This window comes from Lepisosteus platostomus, chromosome 11 (genome assembly GCF_059453375.1).
Source record: "Lepisosteus platostomus isolate fLepPlt1 chromosome 11, fLepPlt1.hap1, whole genome shotgun sequence".
In the NCBI taxonomy this organism is placed as follows: Eukaryota; Metazoa; Chordata; class Actinopteri; order Semionotiformes; family Lepisosteidae; genus Lepisosteus; species Lepisosteus platostomus.
In genome coordinates this window covers 13,813,075-13,823,241 of record NC_142621.1, presented here as the reverse complement: position 1 = coordinate 13,823,241, position 10,167 = coordinate 13,813,075, and positions in this window count along the sequence as shown.

Here is a 10,167-nt window from a genome sequence, read left to right as displayed (position 1 = left end):
TTAGGTAGTATCTTAAAAAGAATCTTTTTATCCAGTTCATTCTAAACATAATAGTATACTACCTGCTTTTGTAACAGTTCTTCAGGCGAACAGCAACTATACCCTCGTTAGAAGTGAACTAATATCTAATAAGAAAACTATCAAGACTTTTAAATGCAATTGTTCTTCAATACTGTAGTTACATCCCATGATTTAAAAGTAAACAGTGTGCACAGCTATAGCTCTGTCAACAGCATTGAAATATACAGTATTTTGCTTAAAAACTCCTCAACTCCTTGCTCAGTAATTTTCATGCATCCCTCATAATGTAGATGTGTTTCTTATTGCTATTTTCATGACGCAGTTATACAAACGTGTTCATGAGTGTGTTGGGGTGAAATAAATTCTGACATCATGGGCCTGTTCACTGTGTTCAGTCATTTGATGATAAGTACTTAGTAGGTCTCCTGCAGTGGAAGAGATTTGGTGCAGACGAAGAAGAACGTGAAGATTAATAAAAAAATTAAGGCAGGTGGTTTCACCTTATTTCAGAATCTGACCTTCATATTCAAACCATTAAATATGTGTAATTTATAATTTGTTCAATTGAAGGTACTTCAGTAGGATTATACCTCTGTATCAGTCTAAACCTGCAATTTTTTAATTGCAGATTCTTTATGTAATTGGTGTGGCTGTAAGACTGTGAGTCAAGGTTTAAAAAGAGGAATCATACAGTTTTGTCTAAATGTATGGTTAAGGCAGAAGGAAGAATGCATTGCTCACTCCTGAGCTCTCAGATTTGGGTGCTGAAGGCCACTATAATCGCAAGTTCCATGCAGTTAGCCTCCTAGTAACCACTGTATGTATTTTGATTTGTTAAGACTTTACAGAAAAAAAATAGTATACGTTTTATTTTAAAAAGCTTTATTGGAACTTTTTGCAAAACATGTGGTCTCAGAAAATTCCATCTCTCCCTCATGGGTGATGTCTGCTCATTGAACTCCAAACCGCTGAGTCTGGTGGCTTCCTGTCTCACCACACCGAGGATCCTCTGTGGAGTGTTTATAACAGCATGGTAAGACAAATCAACCGCATGGTTTGTTGTCTACATCGGCACTGGGGTTTCTGCCAAATTCACTGCCTTGGCACAACCAGAGAGTGGGAATGGCCACTTTCCAAAGCCTGTGCTCTGTTTCAAAACCGCTTGTGTGTGACACCGCCAATGGTGGTGATTTAAGTAAGAAAGAAAAAGTATGTAGCTATTCTTATGTCTGTGTTATGATGTTCTGATTTTCAGGAGCAATAAGGAAATCTTCCAGGCTTTATTAAATTACTTTTATGTATCTAGCATTTGACTTGGATAAAGAAATTATCCGCATGGAGTGGGTGGCACAGTGCATTAGTGGTTAGGGCTCTGGGCTTGTAATTGAAAGCTGATGGGCTCAAATCCCATGTGGGGCATTGACTTTGTACCCGCAAGGTACTTCACTTAGATTGCTCCAGTAAAAATCTCCACAGTAATACATGTATACCCTCCAGGCAGTATATTGTAAATTACAATATGTTCTCCATTGACTTACATGGTTAGTTCAAGGTTTATTAATAAACAATTAAGACTAAGGGAAGGTTAATATTGTACTTGAACATACCAGTGAAAATGAGATGATGACTTGAGTCCAGGAATATTGTCAACCTTAAGGGATTTAATGCTTTCAGACATCCAGTAGGTTGTTTTCTTTCTGGCTATACTCTGAGGGTTTCTAATGTAAACGTCTTGGTCTGACGGTGCTTTAATGAATATTTTATGTCTTTCAGATTGATAGAAAGAAAATAAAGAGGGAGAAACATCAAACACTCAAATGACTTAAGACTGAAATGGAAGTCATACACTGTTAAGGTTGGTAGTTCAATTACATTAATTCCAAAATTCATTTTGACTCCGCTTAACTGGACAATATTTTTGCTAATCAGATAAATAATAGAGGCCATTGCCTTGAATTTTTGCCTACCTTAGCTCTTCACCTTGACAATTTTTTTGGAGCCAAAAACTACTTCATTAATATTTTCTTTACTAACAAATTACATTTAAAGAGCCATTTCTCTGATTTGTTTTATTCTATATACTGTAACCACTTTAAGACACAGTAGTGGAAATAGTACAAAAATGGTTTTACAAGGTCAAAATGAATTAATGTAATTGCATGAAGAGATTTAAATTATTAAAAGAGTATTGTGGCTCTAATTCGTTTTCAATAAAAACAGGATATTGTGACTCCAAAAGAGTGATGACTCTAGTCATGGCTGGCGTGAAGCACACAGTTTATCAAGTAAGCCCAGAGGCATCTTTGATACCATTGACAATTACAAAAGGTTGCGTCTCAGACACAGAATGAATGTAAAAGACTAGAGGTGCTACAGGGACTTGGTTGCTTGCCGGAAGAACATTGCTGATAAATTTTTAAAAGCAAGTTCGAAATAAACCCATCAAAACAAGGTGGCCATTATTGCTGAAAGGATCCGTTGATTTAAGTAAAGACTGAGCAGAACATTTAATGGACCCTCATTTTTGTGTCTCATGCTCGCAAGAGAAGTAGGTTATTTTAATACATTGGATCTTTCTGACAGGAAAACCTCAAAGTTGCAGCATAACTGTGGAGTAACAGATGGCCTTCTTAATCTTTCATTTCCTTCTCATTTTTGTTAAAGAGTTAAGCATCTTTGCTTCACCACAGTTTTTAAATAGATTTATGAAGAATTTCATTGTAGAATCTTAAATAAGCTGTTAAAACGTTTGAGTTTATTCATTACATCAAACCTGATAAAGCTTTTGATTAATGATTTAATGGGTAAAGAGTTTATGAGTTTCTTTTATGCTTCTGCTTTACTCAGTTTATTGAGTGTATAGTACATTAGAAATATGTTTACTTATGAACCAGGAAAATCTTATGTCCTACAGGTACTGTATTACCAATACAGCACATTCTACTGCCCTATTTTTTTCAAACAATAAAGAAACAATCTCTTTCAGTAATGAAATGTACAAATTCAGATCCTGGTAGACTTTTTGCATTTGTCACTCACAAGAAGCTTTTTAGAAAAAAAGAAGCTATAAAATGTAAAGTTTGTATTTTGAGGGTAGTCATTTTCATTTTATCAGGGCATATTGTATATACAGTATCTGAGAGACAAAGGTCAATTTTAAATCCAACAAAAACGTGAGGAATTATTGTTGTAGCTGTTGATTTATGTGTGTTCTACAAGCTAATACGGCAGATAACATGGAATAGTAATATTTTGTTAAATAAAGTGACAATATTTAGAATAGTAATAACTCCCCCATATCTAATGACAAGTGGGCACCTAGCTTTCAGATGTATTTTAAATATCTTTTTTCATCTGTGTGTTAGATAGGAAAGAGTTCCAGGTCTTTAATTAAAGTTCCCACCTGGAGGTTCCAAATGATTAAACAACATTTTTTCTACCAACTACACCATGCACAAACAATAACATGTATTACTAATAGTAATGTAACTGTTCTAAAATGATATAATCTGATGTGTATTTTTTAGATGAAATTTTAATGTACAGTATTTATAAAAAATGCACAAGTTTATCCACTTAATAAACACAACAGATGATACCTGATTTTATATGTAATAATGTGACTTCCTCTATGTTTGCTGCATTCAATATGTGTATAGATATACTGTACATCAGCGATGAGTCAAAAAAGAGAGTTAAAGATCTTATATAACAAGATTATATAAATGAGTGCATATAAGCCTGGTTTGAACTGTAAATTTCAAATGTGTAGTCACGTCTTAAGGAAACATTTTTTATATAGACAGTACATAAAAATAGAAAGAGTGTGAGACACTAAGAAAATGATCAAAGCCCTCAAACTATCATTTACTGCCCTCAAGTAGCCCTGCTCCTGAAGTGATGCTCATTTTTAACAGTTCCCTGCTGCCAGACACGGTTTCCAACAGTACAGTTCAATCACTGGGACCGATTGAGTCTGATAATTGTGAGCCATGAGCTCTGCTTTAGGCTGCACCTACAATTCCTTATCAGCTGCTGTTGTGAGCTAGTGGTGGTCTTTCCATAAACCCCTGGTGCTGTAGAGCAAAATTACAGATGGCCTGTAATAAAGATCAAGACTCTAAAGAAGATAGCTACTGTAGATAAAGGATAAGAAACAGCTATACTGTACCTTCAGTTCATAACAGCTAAAAGTAGTTTCTTTGTGCTTCATTTTGTGCATTTCTTCCTTAGAATATTTTTTCTAATTATTCCATATGCTCCTTGCAGTAATGAAACCTTTGGTGTACTTGTCAAGCAAAAGTGGAATTTTTAATTCTAGATCCAGGACATAGTAAAGGGCACTTTGGATTGGTTCTAGAAATAATCTATACTGGAATAGGTTGTGTGTACACATCTCAGGATTTATAAGGATGTACTGTATGGGGTAAAGAGATTTTAACTCAATATTTGGATTATTACAGAAACAGAAATACAGTAGGATGTTTTGAGAGTAAATACTGTAGGCAAAAGCTGCATCACAATAGCGTTGTTCATAACATCTGCTTTACAGTATCGTTAACCTTTGAGATGCTTTTTCATCCACTCACAGCTTGCTTGAAATTGGTCAGACATTGTTTTACATGTTCTTTATGGTTATAGTGTACACTTTATGTTGTTAGGACAGGGAAAACCAAGATACAAAAATTCAGGCTCAATATCTGACAAAAAACTGCCAGCTGGCCTCCTGTAAGTAACATGTCGTGAGTCTGCAGCTGGTTGCCAAGAATATGACAGCTAAAGTTTTGTTTAATCAGACTAAAGCTGCCTTCATTTGTTGACAGTGAACCTGAAGAAATACATCCTGTCTGCTGTATGCCAAGCAAAGCAGAAGCTACCTACTGATTCATACAGACTGCGCTTGGTGATTCCTGTGAGAGTTCTTTTTTTCTTATCTCATTGGTATAAATTACTTTAAGCTGTCCCAAGGATTAAAACACATCCATTGCTAGAGCTCTTTCAGTATAGTAACATTTGATTAGCTTAAAAGGCATTAATATTCACTTCATGCACAAAAAGACACTTGTAACTCAGAGAATAAACGTCTAAAATATTGTTACTATTGTATTTTCAAAGTTACTTTTTAAATATTTTCTTAATCTCCTTCTCCTTCCCAGTTTGAAAGAAGTGGCCACCAAAATGAATGGAAGCCTACTGAATAGGAAGAGTTGTTTTATTGACACAGGACTATTCCAGAGTACAGTACATAAGGGAATCTATAAAAAACAAAAATGGAGCTTGTGGGCCTGCATTCAGTAAATTCAGGTAGTTCTATGACCAAAAAGCATGTCCTACCATCAACAGTTGTGTTATCAATATAGTTATGGCAAAGCAAAAATGAAGTCTGAACTTAACCTTACTTTCACACTCTTAACTCAATTGTAATTTAATTTGATGTATAATGTTCCAAAACTGTGCCCACAGTGAAAATTGTGCTCTCTACATTAATTAAGAGTTGCCACTTACAGTATCTTGCAGCTATAAATCAAAAGTTTTTTTTCACCTGTATAGATCTGTAAAGATATTTTTAGTTCTTTAATTAAATTTTTCCGTTCCCGCTCTGAATAATTAAACTCACGTTTTCTGCTAGCCACATCACTCACAAACAAAAATAACACTACGACACAATTGCTATCAAGTTTCTATAATTAATACTTTGTACAAAATGCAGAAATAAATGAATAAACAAACAAACAGGGAATACCTGTTATTATATGTAATTATATAACTTTTTAAAGTTAGATCTGCACAGTTTATTAAAAAAAACTTTTAGGTAGAGTGCAGTAAAACAGTTTTTTGTTTAAATCATAAAAATATATTAAATTTGTTTAACATAGTAGAGGAATAACTAATTAAAATGTAACTTAACTGTAATATGATTACATTTCATTAATAGAATATTGTAATAAACTACACTTCTATGAAAAGGTAATTTACATTTCATATCCTTTAATAAAGCACTCACTCATGGGCTATCCCTTAATATTAAGGAAGATTGTCTTCCATGAATGTGAAAGTGACTGATAAGTTAACTACAGGATCTGTACATTCTCTGGCTGGTTCAGCAGAATGAAGGATTAGGGCTCGTGCGAAATGTGTGATTCGTAAAGAGCTTCAGTAATCAAAGCATGATCAAGCGAAAGTACCGTATCTGAAAGTAAGCATGACTTAAAATAGTTTATTTTCACTTAACTTAATATGTACTGTAGCTCCCTCAGAAAAGCTTATATTGTCTAGTAAAACAAATTACAGTATATTAAATATTTACATTTCTTACAGTATGTTATCAGTTTTTTGGAGATAAATTCATATTATGGAGATAAATATGCTTGAGGTCTTCTTTAATTATAGCAAGTACTAACACTCCCACTTCTACTACATTTTTACTTAATTAATAAGAATAAGGATATGTAATTACTGTGTTAATATACAGTAACCTTACACTTTTGGGGGGTTATTTTTAATACACTGCAATAACTTTTATTTTTCTTGTGCTTCTTGTCCAACCTACTTTCATAGATTTGTGAAACTTCAGCACTCTGTGTAAAATGACCAGTAGCTAAGAAGACTGTCAGCCCAAAGACACTGTGTAATCCTTTATTAGTTTACACAGTTTAAAACTATAGATACAGTACCCCACCCAGAAACCTTTTGTTATCAGTGTTGGGTCTCAGTGTGAGCTACGTCGCCATGGAGATCAGGAACACGATACATATACACTACAAGTGTTTATCCATCATTTACTGCTGACTCACCTATTGAACAATATAATATGTAAGAATGATTTTCTATTTTTATAGTAAACACTAATAGTTTTAATAATAGCACAATTATGTTTTTTTACATAAAGTGCTTAAGATTTAGGTCATTTCTTTAGCTAGTAGTGCACCTCAAGATTTTTTTACATTTTAGCCCTTTTCTCTTTATTTCATTGTATTTGACAAAATTTGGTGGTTTTATGTGTGTAAATAATTGTAAGTAAATTATTTAGATACTGCCAGTCCCTTGTTTTAATTTTTTCCATGAAGGATGTCCACTAGAACCAAGAAATTAATAATGTTCTTGTTTTATTGTGAAAACAGAACAAATGCCTTGGAGTGCTGTTCATGAATTGCGAGTTTTGAAGAATCATGTTAATGAACTGTCTATTTTTCAATCCCTGTCTAATGGCACTTTAAACATGAATCATTCTCATCTATTGAACTAATCATTTTGTGCAATTATAATTAATTACTGAAATCTAACTGAACTATTTAGGTGAACACCAGACACATATAATTACAATAATTGATTCTACCGGTACATTTCAGGACTAGGCTGCAGAATTACATAGTTTCCCATTAGGGCATCATTTATTGAACTAGGAATTTTTAATAAACACTTAAAGCTAAGGGAAAATCCTATTAACCTGAAAATGGCAAATGGTCCTCAGATCAATACTGAGATTATCTAGTTTTGTAGATATTGTGCAGTTGTATTACTAACAATACTTTCAGTAAAACTGAATGCTAGTTCTGTATTATGGAAATTTGCTTTTCATGTGTGGCAGCTTCCAGAAATATTTTCAGTAACTATACAGTATGTAGATGTCAGACGCAAGACTCAGCAGTATTTGAAAACAGTATTTTACAGCTTTGAAGGTAGAATTGGAATGTGGCTCTGGACACTTTGTGAATGAAATTTATAGTTGAAGCTTAGAGAAAAAGAAAGTACTGTTTTAGTGAACTGAAACACAGACTGAGATTGACTTACAGTATAAGTACCACATAGACTGAAGCATATTCCAAAGGATTATGAGTACATAACTCTACATTTGTGTTTAAGGGCATTGTGAAGTTACAAAGGAAGTATCACAAATGTGCATAATTTAAAAAACAGTACTTCTCGCTTTAATGACTTTACTGTTGCCTTGGCAACAGCTCAAAAGTCTCAACATACCAAGACAGGTAGGTGTAATCTTTGCAATCACATAACAGATGGTGTGTCCCTGACAGATTCAAAGGAGGTGAGCAAAGTATCCTGCCTACAGAAGTTTAACGAGCTTATACACTGCTTTAAAAACTTTGCGTTGCTTGGTTGCTCAACCAGTAAAGGATAATGTTTGTAATATAGAGACTGATTGTTCAAGTCAGACACATACAATGAGGGCTTTGTCATTGAATTATACTATTAGTTCTGGAATCCCTAAGTCAGTGCGCACAATTTGCCAAACTCCACAGGGGTTGGCTGGGCTTGAAGTTGACTGTTGGGCTTGAGTGGAGCAGAAACACCTATAGTATGGCACCTGTAGAGTATTACCAGAGACAACTGGCCATCCTCCATTCATTGGTAACTTGGCTCTTGACTCCAAGGGGCTTACTGTGTTGTGTACTGTGATGGCAATCCCAAATTAGAAAAAAAACCAAATTCTCACAATGTTAAAATTATAAGACTTGTGAAAGTAAAGCACTACTACTTTCTTGATATTGTTGAATGCTGATGACTGTACTATGGCTGTTTCCCCACGTCCCCAACCTAGACTACCAGATGGTACTGCTTCCTAATCAGAATTTTGTTGCTTAAGCAGTAAATCCTGCTTTGAACAACATATCTGGAAAGCTTTTCTGTGGCCTTTCTGCCCTTCTCTGCAGTATGTGAACCAGACACTGCAACACTGACGATAGAAAAAAAAAGAAAAACTTTGCTAAAAAGATACTGTGACACAACAATCATTTAAAAAGAACAGTTAGACATTCTTTTAAGGGCAAAAAATCTGGCAAGTTATTAATTATATTCATAATATTATAACAATCAAATTGTGTTATAACAGGGCTTTGCTGTCCTTTGCATTTGTCGGTCACTAGTCCATGTAACAAGGACAGTGTGAGATGAATTTGATGGCTTAATTACTGGTGCTGAATTTCTTGCATGAACGCAGACTGAGGACTGGGGAAGCATGCTGAATGACAGCTTCTTGTGTTAATTGGCCGAGAGCTTTTAGGAAGGTTACTGGGGAGAGGCATAAAACTGATTAATGTCTAGAGAGAAGAGTGTGAAAATGTAAGAGGACCAAGGAGGCTCTAGTTAATTTCTAAAGACCATGACACATAGAACCTTGTTTTAAAATAGTGCTATCACTTTGTATTTTCTAGCCAATACATTGCACTTTCTGTAATTTATATACAGTATGATGTAATTCTTCACACAAAACAAGCTGAATGAAATCTTAATGGACTAAAAATAAGATGTACAGTTCATCATAAATGCTTTTTATAATTCTCAAAATTCTGAATTATGAACTCTTCACAAAAGTGAAATGTTTTTTTTTAAGTGATAGTGTTAAATGAGTTATACTTTAATGTTTGAATGAATGCGCTGTATAATTCCCAGTCTGTTGAGATGACAGTCGGAGGATTTATTTTTTTTAGATTGGATAGATACTCTGTAATCCAGTTTGAAACTTTGACAGCTGAATGTGGTTCATCTAAGGCTTGTGTGTAGATTATTTCTCACATAACCCGAACAAAAATGAAATAATTTCCTGCTGACCAAAAACTTCAGTCTATTTTTTGGCCTATTTGTCTGCACTTCCATGAGCCTGTCATCTACACAAAAAATCATTCATCGTTTAACTGAGATATTTCAAATGTCCTGCAGATACTGAAATGGCTAGAGTTCATGGAGCACATGGACACACTATGAACATGTTTTGAAAAAAAAATACTAGGTTTCCATTAAAAGTTATTATTAAAAAATTAAAATATTATGTTAAGATTCTGGACAGATTGTTTGACTATGTTAAACCCACAATATTTTAACTGTATGAAACATTGCATTTTGTAATTGAGGTCCCTTAATTATCCAAAACAAAATAGATACTGTTGTGTTAAGGAGTTTGCAGCGAATGCTACATGTTAATAGTAAAAAAATATTAGGAGATTGAAGTGTGAAAAGCATGCTGGCATAGGTCATTAGTGAAATTGTATTTTAAAGTGTTTTCTGTATTGTTTTGTGTGTTTTTTAGGAAAAGAAATTCAGGATAATACAAAGCCATTAAATGTCTTTTAAACAAAATTCCAAAGCCATTAAATGTCAACAGAGGCAAATCCAATTAGTGCTACTATAAAT